Source organism: Sceloporus occidentalis, unplaced genomic scaffold (assembly GCF_023333645.1).
Source record: "Sceloporus occidentalis isolate IW3139 unplaced genomic scaffold, rSceOcc1.0.p SCAF_84, whole genome shotgun sequence".
Classification (NCBI taxonomy): Eukaryota; Metazoa; Chordata; class Lepidosauria; order Squamata; family Phrynosomatidae; genus Sceloporus; species Sceloporus occidentalis.
The window spans coordinates 4,214,119-4,226,223 of record NW_028317064.1 but is presented as its reverse complement, the minus strand read 5'-3'; positions in this window follow the sequence as shown (position 1 = coordinate 4,226,223).

Below are 12,105 nucleotides of genomic sequence, written 5' to 3'. Positions count from 1 at the left end.
CTTTGTATTAAGGTAAGGTGTGATATAGTACGATGTCGGGATAAGATGGTGTTTTTTTTCACGGTTTGTTGCACAAGCCGGCCCTGGGGCCGGGCAGTTTCGCATTGCTCTCCAAGGCAAAAACAAATAGACGATTGTGAGCAGACGAGCAGAGCTTGTGGAAGCTCCAATTCAGCGATCACATTACCGGGATTGGGTGTAATAAAGGAAGGGGATCGGCACGTGACGGTTTTCATTACACTTCTCAGCGTTCTCAGGGTACTTATTGTCTCTGCATCCAAAACGGTGACTGTCAGGAACCGCATCTGCTCCACTCGGACAACCGGCGATGACGACGACACAGGAGAGGCCACAATAACCCCAGCAATTTAAATAAAGACATAGAAAACACAAAACTGACCTTAAAAACACTTTCCAGCAGTATTTACAGGTAGGCCGTTTCATCTTCTGATCTTCTGAAGAACATCCCAAGAATGCCTTAAAAGTTCTCTAACGCGGTAAACGCCCGACAGTCCGAGCTAACGGAGAGAGAACGGAGCGTTACATCTACTTACAAAGAACGTATACATGATTTACCTATAACGGAACAGAAACAATACCGCGTACAAAATACATGACACGTGTAACCCAATGCATTAGGATCCTCGGAGGTGACATGCAAAAGGGGACAGACTGACCTTTGCACATTAACGCCATCGGATATTCCTTTGGCTCGCCTCTCCTAGCCCCTCTCCGGGAATAATTATACTAATGCGACCGCTCCATCCTCAACAGCGGCACTAACACACCCTAATGTCCTCTAGATTGTAAGCTCTTTGAGCAGGGCCCTCCTCACCTGTTATTCTGTAAATCAAATTGTCAGGTTACATACTACTTGTTATGTTCTGTCTACCCGTTGTACAGCGCTACGGAATATGATACTGCTACAAAAAACTATTAATAATAATGGTGGGAATGGTTCTCATCCGCCTTCAGATTCGGTTCTCTTCTTGTAATTTTCGGGCATGAGATGCGAGCTGCGTGAACGGGCATTGATTGTTTGGAGCTGCAGCATCGCAGAATGCTTCCATTTATTAAAAAACTAAAGCTTTTTACAAAAATAGCAAGTAAAGACAAATATTTTTGTTTGACACGAGATATGAGAAAGTTGCTGTTCGTTGTGTTGAAAGGTCTGCATCCCAAGATACAAAGAACGGTCTGTGAACCGGCTTTACGTTCTGATAAACAATGGATCTATTGTTTATTACTTTGTACAAAGTTTTAGAGTAACACATACATACATACATATATATATATATATATATATATATATATATATATATATATATATACACATACACACACGTTATCTGGCCCACTCAACAACAATCAGCAACTTAACTTCTTAATGGGGAGGAATAACCATAGACAGACTTGCAAAATGTAGCATTTGGGATAAGTAGCAGATTTGCCCTGAATTTACTCCGCCAAAACCAAACATTGTAGCATCTATTGTACTACTTTAATAGAAATACCGTATTTGCTCGATTATAAGACGACCCTGATTATAAGACGACCCCCCAAAATCAAAATATTAATTTAGGAAAAACAAAAAACCTGAATATAAGACTACCCTATAGGAAAAAAGTTTTACTAGTAAATATTAATTCATGTAAACTAATTTTCATATTTAATAAAAGCTATGATTGAGAAAAATATATGTTTTATTTCCTTTTATTTGCCAACCTGCCCCCCCAGTTATGCACATCTGCCCCCAGGCTTGCCACCCTGCCCCCAGAAATGCCTTATACACCCCTATTTGCCACTCTGCCCCATGATGTGCCTTTTAACCCTCTATATGCCACTCTGCCTCCAGAAATGTCTTATACCCTCTTATATGCCACTGTGCCCCATGATATGCCTTTAACGCCCATAATACCCCTCTGCCCCATGATATGCCTTATACCCCTATATGCCACTCTGGCATATAGGGGTTTAAAAGGCATATCATGGGGCTGAGTGGCATATAGGGGGTTAAAATGCATTTCTGTAGAGATATATATATATATATCTGCTAACAGCAATCACACTCCTATCAAGCCAAGGCAGCCAGTACATGCTGGAACCTGTGGATGATAGTAGTGTGATTACAGCCTTCCTATGCCATGCTACCACCACCACCCCCCTTACACAACCATGCTATCACACACACTCATTCACAGACATTTAAATACTCATTCATCCCATTAATCACAAAAACCCTCCCCCACCCCCTTACCTGAACTGCAGATCTCCCACTCGCAGACTTCTGCAGGGGTCCGGCTGTGCGAGCCACTTCTCTGGCCCCGCCCCCAGAGGAAGGAGGGAGAGGCAGAGTTATGTGAGGACGCTGCTAGCTTCCTGTTCTCCTGGACACTGCTCGCGACCAAAGCACGGTAAGCAGCACGGCCCCAGCAGAATGAGGTCTGATTAGAAGACGACCTCGATTATTAGACGAGGGGGATTTTTCAGAGAATTTGCTCTTGAAAAAACCTTGTCTTATAATCGAGCAAATACGGTAGTTTGTTTCCAAAGCTCTGTAGAGAGAAAAAGCCCACAGTGGTTGTCTATTCACTAAAGGGAGAGGTTGCAGGAGAGCTGCAGTATCATGTGCCTCCCTTCACTATTCGTTATGAAGGACCAACCCTGGCAGGTTTTTTCTGAGCTGGCCCTGTAATTAAAAATTTAACGAGCCAGGAGACTGGAGAAATCTTATACTTTATACAGGGCTAGCTGTGCTCTTCCGAATAAGTGCACATGGAATATATATATTTTATACACACACACACACACACACCGTATTTGTTCGATTTTAAGACGACCCCCCAAATCTGAATATTAGTTTAGGAAAAGAAAATCCCTGAATATAAGACGGCCCCATAAGAAAAAAAGTTTTACTAGTAAACATTAATTCATGTAAACTATTTTTTCATATTTAATAAAACCCACGATTGAGAATGTTTTGTTTGTTTTTATCTCCTTCTTTTGCCAACTTGCCCCAGTTATGCACATCTGCCCCCCAGATTTGCCTTATACCCCCTATAGGCCGTCACTCTGTCCCAAGAAATGCCTTATACCCCCTATATGCCACTCTGCCCCCCAGATATGCCCTTTAACCCCCTATATGGCACTCTGCCCTGCTATTCATTTTAACCCCCTATATGGCACTCTGCCTCCCTGACATTTCTTTTAACCCCTATGTGCCACTCTGCCTCCCTGACATTCCTTTTAACCCCCTATGTGCCACTCTGCCTCCCTGACATTCCTTTTAACCCCCTATATGCCACTCTGCCTCTAGAAAACCCTTTAAAGCCCCCCCTCCCCCATATGCCATTCTTACCCTCCCCTGACTTCTTTAGACTTCTCCCTGTGATCAGACAACCTGAGCTGCTGCTGCCGGCACTTCTGCCGGGGCTTCTATGATGGAGCACATAGAAGGCTCTGTCATAGAAGCCCCAGCATAAGTGGAGGTTGCAGACGCCCATCGGCTGCCAGAGAGGAGGATCCGGGTCCCTTACAGCGCTGCGGGGGATCTGGCTCTAAGTCTTGTAGCCAAACCTGTAATTGAGGTCGGATTAGAAGATGACCTCTAATATATATCTTTTAATCGAGCAAATACGGTATATACACACCAGACGTCGTACAAAGCGCAGCATGCCAGCTTTTGTCACCTTTGACCCATCAGAAGCCAAGAGGTGCTGTCACCTTGTTGGTCCTATCCTGTACCGAGAAGATCTTAAAAGACAGAAAGAACAGACGCGCGCAAAGGAGTAAGGCACAAAATCACAAGTCACACGGACATGTATTATACATGAAGGGCGGATAAGAACAGGGTGTGGCCCTGTAATTATCATCAAGATCTCAGTCATTCTGAATAAAATGGCACTTAAATGTATTATATAAATAATTACTGCAGGACCGTCCCTATTGCCGACAGCACGCAGACGCTGTATATACTTGGGTAAGCTGCCGGTGTTTGTGTTCTGAGCTGCGTCATGTTAAAGGGTTAACGAGGCATCTCGCAGGAATGCTACAAACAAGCCCCGGATCCTGCCGTAAATGTGATCTGTAAACCCGGCCAGACCCCCATCATCAAATCAGTGAGTTAGGAAGAGGATGGAAGTGGGACATCTTAAAAAAAGATGCCGGATCCCCAGTCCCGGGTACCACAAACAGGGGGTCTTACAGGGGACCAGGCGCTGGGGTCACACAGGGGGGCCTGACAGCGTGACCCCCAGAATCATAGGAAGTGTAAAAATAAAGTGTTTCACTGCTGAGCACCTCCTGCCGACGGCTTTAACGTTCCTTTCTAATAGAGGTAGAGGACACGGAGACTGTCCATGATCTGCCACCCCGACGGACGTCATAGAAGTATCATCAGATACATATAACTGGCATTCGGGGCCCGTTTTACTGGCTACGTACATCTTACACAGCTGGCCCAATTGGGTTTATACTCATTTTAATTACTTCTAGCCCCTTGTAAATATCTGTAAAGGGCGTCTTAACTCACAGACGTCAGAATCACAGCACACGGGCGTTGGCTGCGGAGCGCAGAGAGAATACATTCATAAGAGCATAACGGGACTAAATTTATGGCCGTGGAGAACACGAAGAACGATTTCAAACTGGGTCATGTGAGGTAACTTCATTATAAAGCAGAACGGTGCAATCAAACCACACAGATAACAACATGTTTAATCATAGAAAGGCGTAGTGGTCAAACCCTGGTTTTTTTTGACACTTGGTTCCTCCCCGGGACAGCCTGGCAAGGGCACCGACTGAAGGATCTGATTTACTTTCCCTCTAGCCCAGCTATTAGAGGTCTACGCGGGCTCATCCATCACATACATAAAACGTAGTTTGGAACCTAAATGAATGTAAACTTGGTAGTTTATGCCTCAGAAAACCATATTAAAATATATAACCGGTACACTCAATATTACAGAATAGCTCTTTACTTATCCCCCTGTCCGACGGTATATGTACCGGGGCCTGACCTAGGCCAGCGCCCCCAGTAACCTCCACCTCTGTCACCACTACACAAAGGTGATGTCCACCTGTAACGGAGCGTTAGCATCTCCCTTGTAACCGGACCGTTGTTCAGCGGGACACATGAGGGGCTGGATCTGCCCTCCAGTTTTGTAGCAGGGGCACAGTCGGACCCCAGGACCTGCCTCTCAAGGCCTACACTGCCTAGGTCATGATACGCTACGTCCGTTGCCCCTCCTTCCTTCCTCCCACAATGCCCCTCTTTTCTATTAAGTCAGAATGTTTGCTGGGTATGAGGGTATCAAGGGGTTTCTAAGGCCGCATGAGATGGGTTTACTAATTGCGTATATTTATTACGTGTAAAGCCCCAGCCACAGTTTGTGTCCCCCCCCCCCCCCCCCCGTCTGGATAATTAATTCCTCCGGATCCCTTACAACATTTCAAACAGACAATATTTTCCATAATTTCTATTTATATCCTCTTTATGCAAACACGCCGCGGCTCTGATAAACGCCACACGCTAAAGTCCAAGGACATGGAATGAAATCGCTTCGCGTTCCCGTGTGTAAGGGGTCACCGACTCCGACTGTCGCTGCACCAAACAGATGCAGCCCCTATTTGGTTTAGGGTTTTAAATGATCCCATGCCAGGTACCGATCGATTGTCCCAACACAGCGGGGACAGAACTGAATTCATTAATGATTAGTTCTTATCCATTTGCTATTGTCCGCACAACAGACCCCAGTCTTATCGCACCTCGAGCCGGGGCAGTTTTATCTCATTCTTTAGTCTTTTCCCCAACAGTCTTCTGTAGGATGCTCCAAGGGTCAAATAACAGCAAGCGGGAGCTGGTTTAGACTAATCTATTATTTTTTCTGTGGTTTTTTTTGGGCCACGCCAACTGTCCCCCCCCCCCCCCATTTAAAATCAATAAAGTCCATTTGGGAGTCAGTTTTGCATAAACTACAGAGCGTTTTACCACATGCAAATCAGTGGCTTTTGGAGTTAGAAAACCAAGATTTCTGTCTCGTGTTTCTCCGCCGAAAACAGGGAGCATTCTAAGGTACACTTCCTGTACAGTTGCCCCACCCACTCACATCAATGCGGGAACCGGCAGATGACTGCATGCACTATGTCCTATAATTGCATGCATATATTATGCCACCCAGGGAGATCTTATTGGTGTCTTATCGGACCCTCTCACGTTAAAGCGCGTACGACGCCTGGAGCGTCCCTTAAAGTATTTTCATTTTAGGGCTTTCCACAAAAAAAAAAAAAAAAAAATACAAAGCTGCCCTTCTTTATATATCTCTGTAACTGTGCGCACCGGTTACTAAAGAAGTCCATCCTGAGAAGATTAAAAATATGAACTTGAGCCAAACTAATCAAAATGCAATGTTTGCCTTTATTCTGCACCTGCCTAAAAACCAAACAAAATTTTTACCTTTTACCTACCTCTATAAAGCACGCCTGTCATCTGTATATAGCGGGTGCGTCGGGTCCCACTGCTGGGTCCTAACTTTGCAGTAAACCAACCACGTTTCACGTTTTGTTTGGATTACGTAATAAAGATTATATAAAAAAAAAAAACAGCCGGGATTAACGTTACGTTGGCTTCTGCCGTTCACTTTACCAAAAGCCCCACTTTCTATAGAGAAAGCCGTGCAGCAGACACGTGACTGGAGTAACTTGAGCTTGGCACCGAATGGGTTAATGGATTTGCCAGCGCGGCTAAGGGGGGGTCAATCGATGGACCCCCCCCAAGAGAAAAATAACGAGTCCATAACTTTTGGGCCCTAAACATATATTACATCACTATGCCAGCAACGTGCCTTGTATCTCTTAAAAGTACACAATTTTGTCTTTTTTGCCCCAAAAAATTCCTAGGAAATCTAAAATTAGCACGGCCCGCGTGGTCCTCTTTAAGCAAACAAAAGTTTAGGATGAGTGATTTGGGTAATAAAGCAAGTCACCTGATCTTATCCGGCTCATAGCTTGTAATTACTTAACTATGCCCCGGAGAAAAAGGGGAAAAAAGCCAATTCCTTCCCAACGTAAACACGTCCCGGACGCACATCCGTCCCTTGGACGAGGAAGAAAGATTTATTTATTTTATAGACAGATACTACGAATCCCGGGTCCTGGATAATAATTCATCTAAAGGACGAGGAGGCTTTGAAGACATCTCAGACTTGACTATACATTGTGCAGGGCCAGCCAAACTCTTCCTGAAGCAGATGCTCATCCGGGTTGGACCTTCCTTAACACAAACTAAAAATAAAGCACCGGCAGCCTCGCCGACCGGCCTCCGGACACCACAAGTTCACAGAGGTTAACGGGCCGACTCGACCCCAACCCCCCCCCCCCCTCCCCGGGAGCACCCGGTACCCGCAGCCCCCTACACTTGGCCACGTCCGGCAGCGAAGCGTTAAGCGCCCGTCGGAAGAATACAGAAACGTTTATTTTATACACATTTTTTGTTTTGGGCTACAGCCTCAACAACGAGCTAAACATTCTACCTGTCGCCATGGCGATAACAAACAATGGCAAACTGGCACCGGGCTCGCTCAACACGCGTGACCCTTTGGGGTTCTTCTCCGATTACCGAAGAAACGCAACCAATACTGCCCTTTTAACCCTTTGAGTGCCAGAAGAGAGCTCAGCGAGCAGCTCATAACAGAGTATTAATATTATTATTATTAATCACTAATGGAAGACGATGTCATTTAGATAACCGAGCAAACAACGAAGCCGTTTTCTATCTACAGGCGTAACGTTGTTCTGGTTTCCACGGTAAATCCCTTCGGAGAATCCATCAAACTAAGTATTTCACCAAAAAAACATTCATTGGTATACCGAACATAAAAAAAACAGAGTTATTAATTAGCGTTGCGTGTGCGGCGCACGTCACTGAACACGCCATATTTATTCGGGGAAATCAGGATTTGCGTCATTTGCGGGACTGACGCATACCTACCAACAGTACTGATTTTCGGGCACTGCCCATGCTTTTGCAGACATCCTCTGATCTCCCCAGACCAGCCCAGGGAGCTTTACAATCTATTAAGGTTTGCGCCATGCTGCCTCCATGCAATGCTACAGCTGTGTGGGGGGGGAATCTATCCTTACCCCTAGGACTGGCCCTGCTCCTTAACTTGCCACATCCCACAACACAGGTGCCCTGATTCAGATAGCTGAATTTTTTTTTCAGCTGGGTATGCCATAGGCCAGGGGCGTCCAACATGCGGCCCATGGGCCAAATGCGGCAGTGGAGGTAAGGGGGTGGAGAAGGGTATGTGAATGAGTATGCGTGATTGAGGAAATCAATCTGTGAATGAATCAGTATATGAATGAATGAGTCTGTGTGTGTGTGTGTGTGTGTGTGTGATAGCATCGATGTGTAAGTGGGGGGGGCATGGCACAGGGCAGCTGTAAGTGATGTGCAGCCCCCATACTGCTGGCAGCATCAATACACAAGGGTGGCAGCATGTACTAGCTGGCTTGGCATGATAGGAGTGTGATTGCTGGGGCATTTGACATTTATGGGATAGGCATACGGCTCTGGGATCAGATGAGTCCGAGGACTGGCAGACTAGACAGGCTGAATGGGTCTTATCTGTCGTCAGATGAAAAGGTGAAACAAAAGGTAACGGCTCCACACATGCAGTCAGACAGCATGCCGGCCGAGCCTGGTGATCGCTGCCGCTTCAAGAAAATACGCATCTTCACAGAGTTCATAAACCTCCGGCACAACAAAGCTATTTCTGACAGCGTCTAAACTATTACCCCTTCTGCCCAAAGGCGGATTCGTCACATGACTTTACCCATCAGGAAACTCGTGTTTGCAGAAGACCAGTAACATTTCCGTGGAGCCGAGCAGATCGGCCGCTCTGTAACCTGCACACGGCTAATAAAGCGTATTTTTCTGTTATTTCTGTGAAATTCCGCACGTTCGAGGTCATACTGGGCGCAGCCCCCAAACCACCCAACCTTAAAACACACGAAACCATTTCATCGCACGGCTACAGATAATTCCCGACATCACTGATAAAGCGAAGGCGGCTGTGTGGCTACAAGCCATTTGCAACCGGAACTAGCCGCATAACCTGCGCTCTACTGCCATCCTCGCCAAGTTACACGGAAACAAAGAGCCATTCGGACCCACTGGTCTGCCCACCAATGTAAAGACCCAGGCTTATGTTTTATCTTCATTCAGGAGCCACACGCCTTCCCCGTGCATGTCTAACTTCCCTCACTATATTACCATCTACCCCTTCTGCTGAGAGGCTCTTCCACTTATCCACCACCCTCTCAGTAAAGTACATTCCATCTAAACCTCTGACCTCGTCTGCTTTTAGATTCTGACCTCTTGTTGTAACTTTTATCCTCCTTTGAAACAAACTCCCTGCCTGCACTTTGTTAAATCCCTTTAACCCTTTAAATGCTTCCATCCCATCCCTCTTCCTTCCAATGCAATAGAGACTTCCCACCCGACGCATTAACTCAGACCGCAGGGGCTTCATACGCTCCGAGATTACAGGCACTTCATGAGTTAATGTTCCCGGTAACTTTAGTGCCTCTAGCGTGTTCACGCTACAAACACACGAATAGTTAGAACAAAAGGAACAATTTCTTTTAAATGTATCTCTTCTTTATTACTTTGTTGTCTTTCGCTTCGAATAACAAATAAACAACGCATTTTGTGTCCTATAATCAGCTACTATTTAGATTTCGGACAGCAGGAGAGACCCCCGGAGTAATTACCCCTTAAAGGAAAGCAGAGAAGGCAGAAGCGGCGCAGGGTGCCGGGCTGCGACAGGCATCGGTAGCAGGAAGAAGGGGGGGGGGGTTCAACCGGAGATCTGTGGAGCGCTGCGTCCGGTTCGCCAGAAGGAAACGGACATTTTGGAGAGAGCTCAGAAGAGGGCAAGAAACATGGGAAGAGGGGCAATGCGCTCGCCTGGGAAGGGGGCAACGCATGGATAGTTGGCTCAATGCAGCTGAATACAGTCCTGTAGTCTGAACATTAAGATTAAGTCTGATTAGACTTACCTCTGGGCTCGTGATCTGTGCGTGAGACAGGACAGAGCCGGTGGCAGGGTAGTGGCAGGGCACAGTGGCAGACAGCAGGGCACAGTGGCAGGCGGCGGGGCACAGTGGCAGGCGGCAGGGCACAGTGGGGCACAGTGGCAGGCGGCAGGGCGCAGTGGGGCACAGTGGCAGGCGGCAGGGCACAGTGGGGCACAGTGGCAGGCGGCAGGGCACAGTGGGGCACAGTGGCAGGCGGCAGGGCACAGTGGCAGGCGGCAGGGCACAGTGGCAGGGCACAGTGGGGCACAGTGGCAGGCGGCAGGGCACAGTGGCAGGCGGAGGGGCACAGTGGCAGGCGGCAGGGCACAGTGGCAGGCGGCAGGGCACAGTGGCAGGTGGCAGGGCACAGTGGGGCACAGTGGCAGGCGGCAGGGCACAGTGGCAGGCGGAGGGGCACAGTGGCAGGCGGAGGGGCACAGTGGCAGGCGGAGGGGCACAGTGGCCAGTGGATACTGTAGGAGGAGCGAGTACACAGGGGTGCGTGTAACGGGAGTGGGGTCCCAGGTAGGGCTGTACAGATTAATGGTGGGGGGATGAGGGGCTGCGGACAGTGTGTACGGCGGCAGCGGGTTTGCAGTGAGGATGCAGTGGGGTGACAGCACTATGGGGTAGAGTAGTTATATCGCAGGGTGGCGGTGCTGGGGGGTGAGAGCTTTTATACGGCGCCATGGTGGTAGTTATACACGGGGGGGGGGGTAGTAAAGACAGTAGAGCAGCAGCGCTGTGAGGGGGGGGGTATTTATAAAGTGGAGGGAGGGCGCTGGGGGCATTTATAAGGTGGGGGACAGTTATACTGTCGGATGATACGGCCAGTCTGGGAGTGGGGCCGGGGGGGGGGGGTTCAGCCTGCTGGGGCAGGGGGTATCCGGTGTACTCACCGTGGGGTCGGTCAGCGGGCTGCTCGCATTGGTCCTCTGAAGAGTAACTCGCGGAACAGTCAGTCGCCGACGTTAAACTTCGCCTTGTTGGTAAATCCAGTGCACGTGCGCGCGCTCCCCTGTATGAACGCCCCTCCGGGCACCGTAACCCCTCCAGCACGTACCCAGTTCACTAAATGAGGCCGGGTCGCTAAACGCACAGGGGGATGGATGGGGGCAGCCCAGCCAATCGGTGCGCCCCAGTCCGTAGAGCAGCCAATCAGCGGACAGATCTCAATCCTGACCCCCCCCCCAGTGAGGGAGGAGAGCCCCCAGTGACAAGTTTGCCCGAGTTAGCCATTCTCCGCTGAACTTTCCTGTCACGGGGCTCCGCTGTCCGCTTCACTCCTATCCCTCCTTACCGGGTCACACCGGATCATACACACCCTTGGTGCTTATGTAGGACATTAGACACCTGCTACTCAATGACAGTTACTTTTATTAATAGAATGGTGGGGAACAGCCTCCCAGCAGAAGTGGTAGACATTAATACAGTGGGGGATTTAAACATGTATGGGATCGGCGTACGGCTCCTGAATCTAAGACGAGATCTGAGTCTTTACAGCAGGAAAAAATGGGCGATTAGACGGCCGAATGGGGTCTGATCCACCGTTAGATTCTATACAGTTTTCCATCTCCCCTTCCCCGCTCCATCTACTTCTTTCTACTGGAATAGACGGCTGATGGAACGCTTTCAACTCTTCTGACACCGAGAGACACTCCGGCCATCGCGGCCCCCGCCGGTGAGGTCCTCCGGGCCAAACACCGGTCCCAAGTCAGGGTAAAGGGGTGGCTAGCAACCAAAAATCAGCTAGCCATGGAAAAGCCAACAACAGGAATAACAGAGACTTTTAGCCTGGACCTCCAACTCGTGACGCTGGGTGGTGGATGCCGAGGAGGCCACTAAGCCGGATGGCCACTCCTAACCATACCGGCCACTCTGAGCCACACGCTCAAACACACCCACCACCCTCAGCCAAACCACTGCAACCATTAATGCAATGGCCGCTGATCTCTCTCTAGCGTGTTCTATGTAACACATGCTGCATGTAGGAATGTAGTTAATGGTCGTTATGTGTTGTTAGTT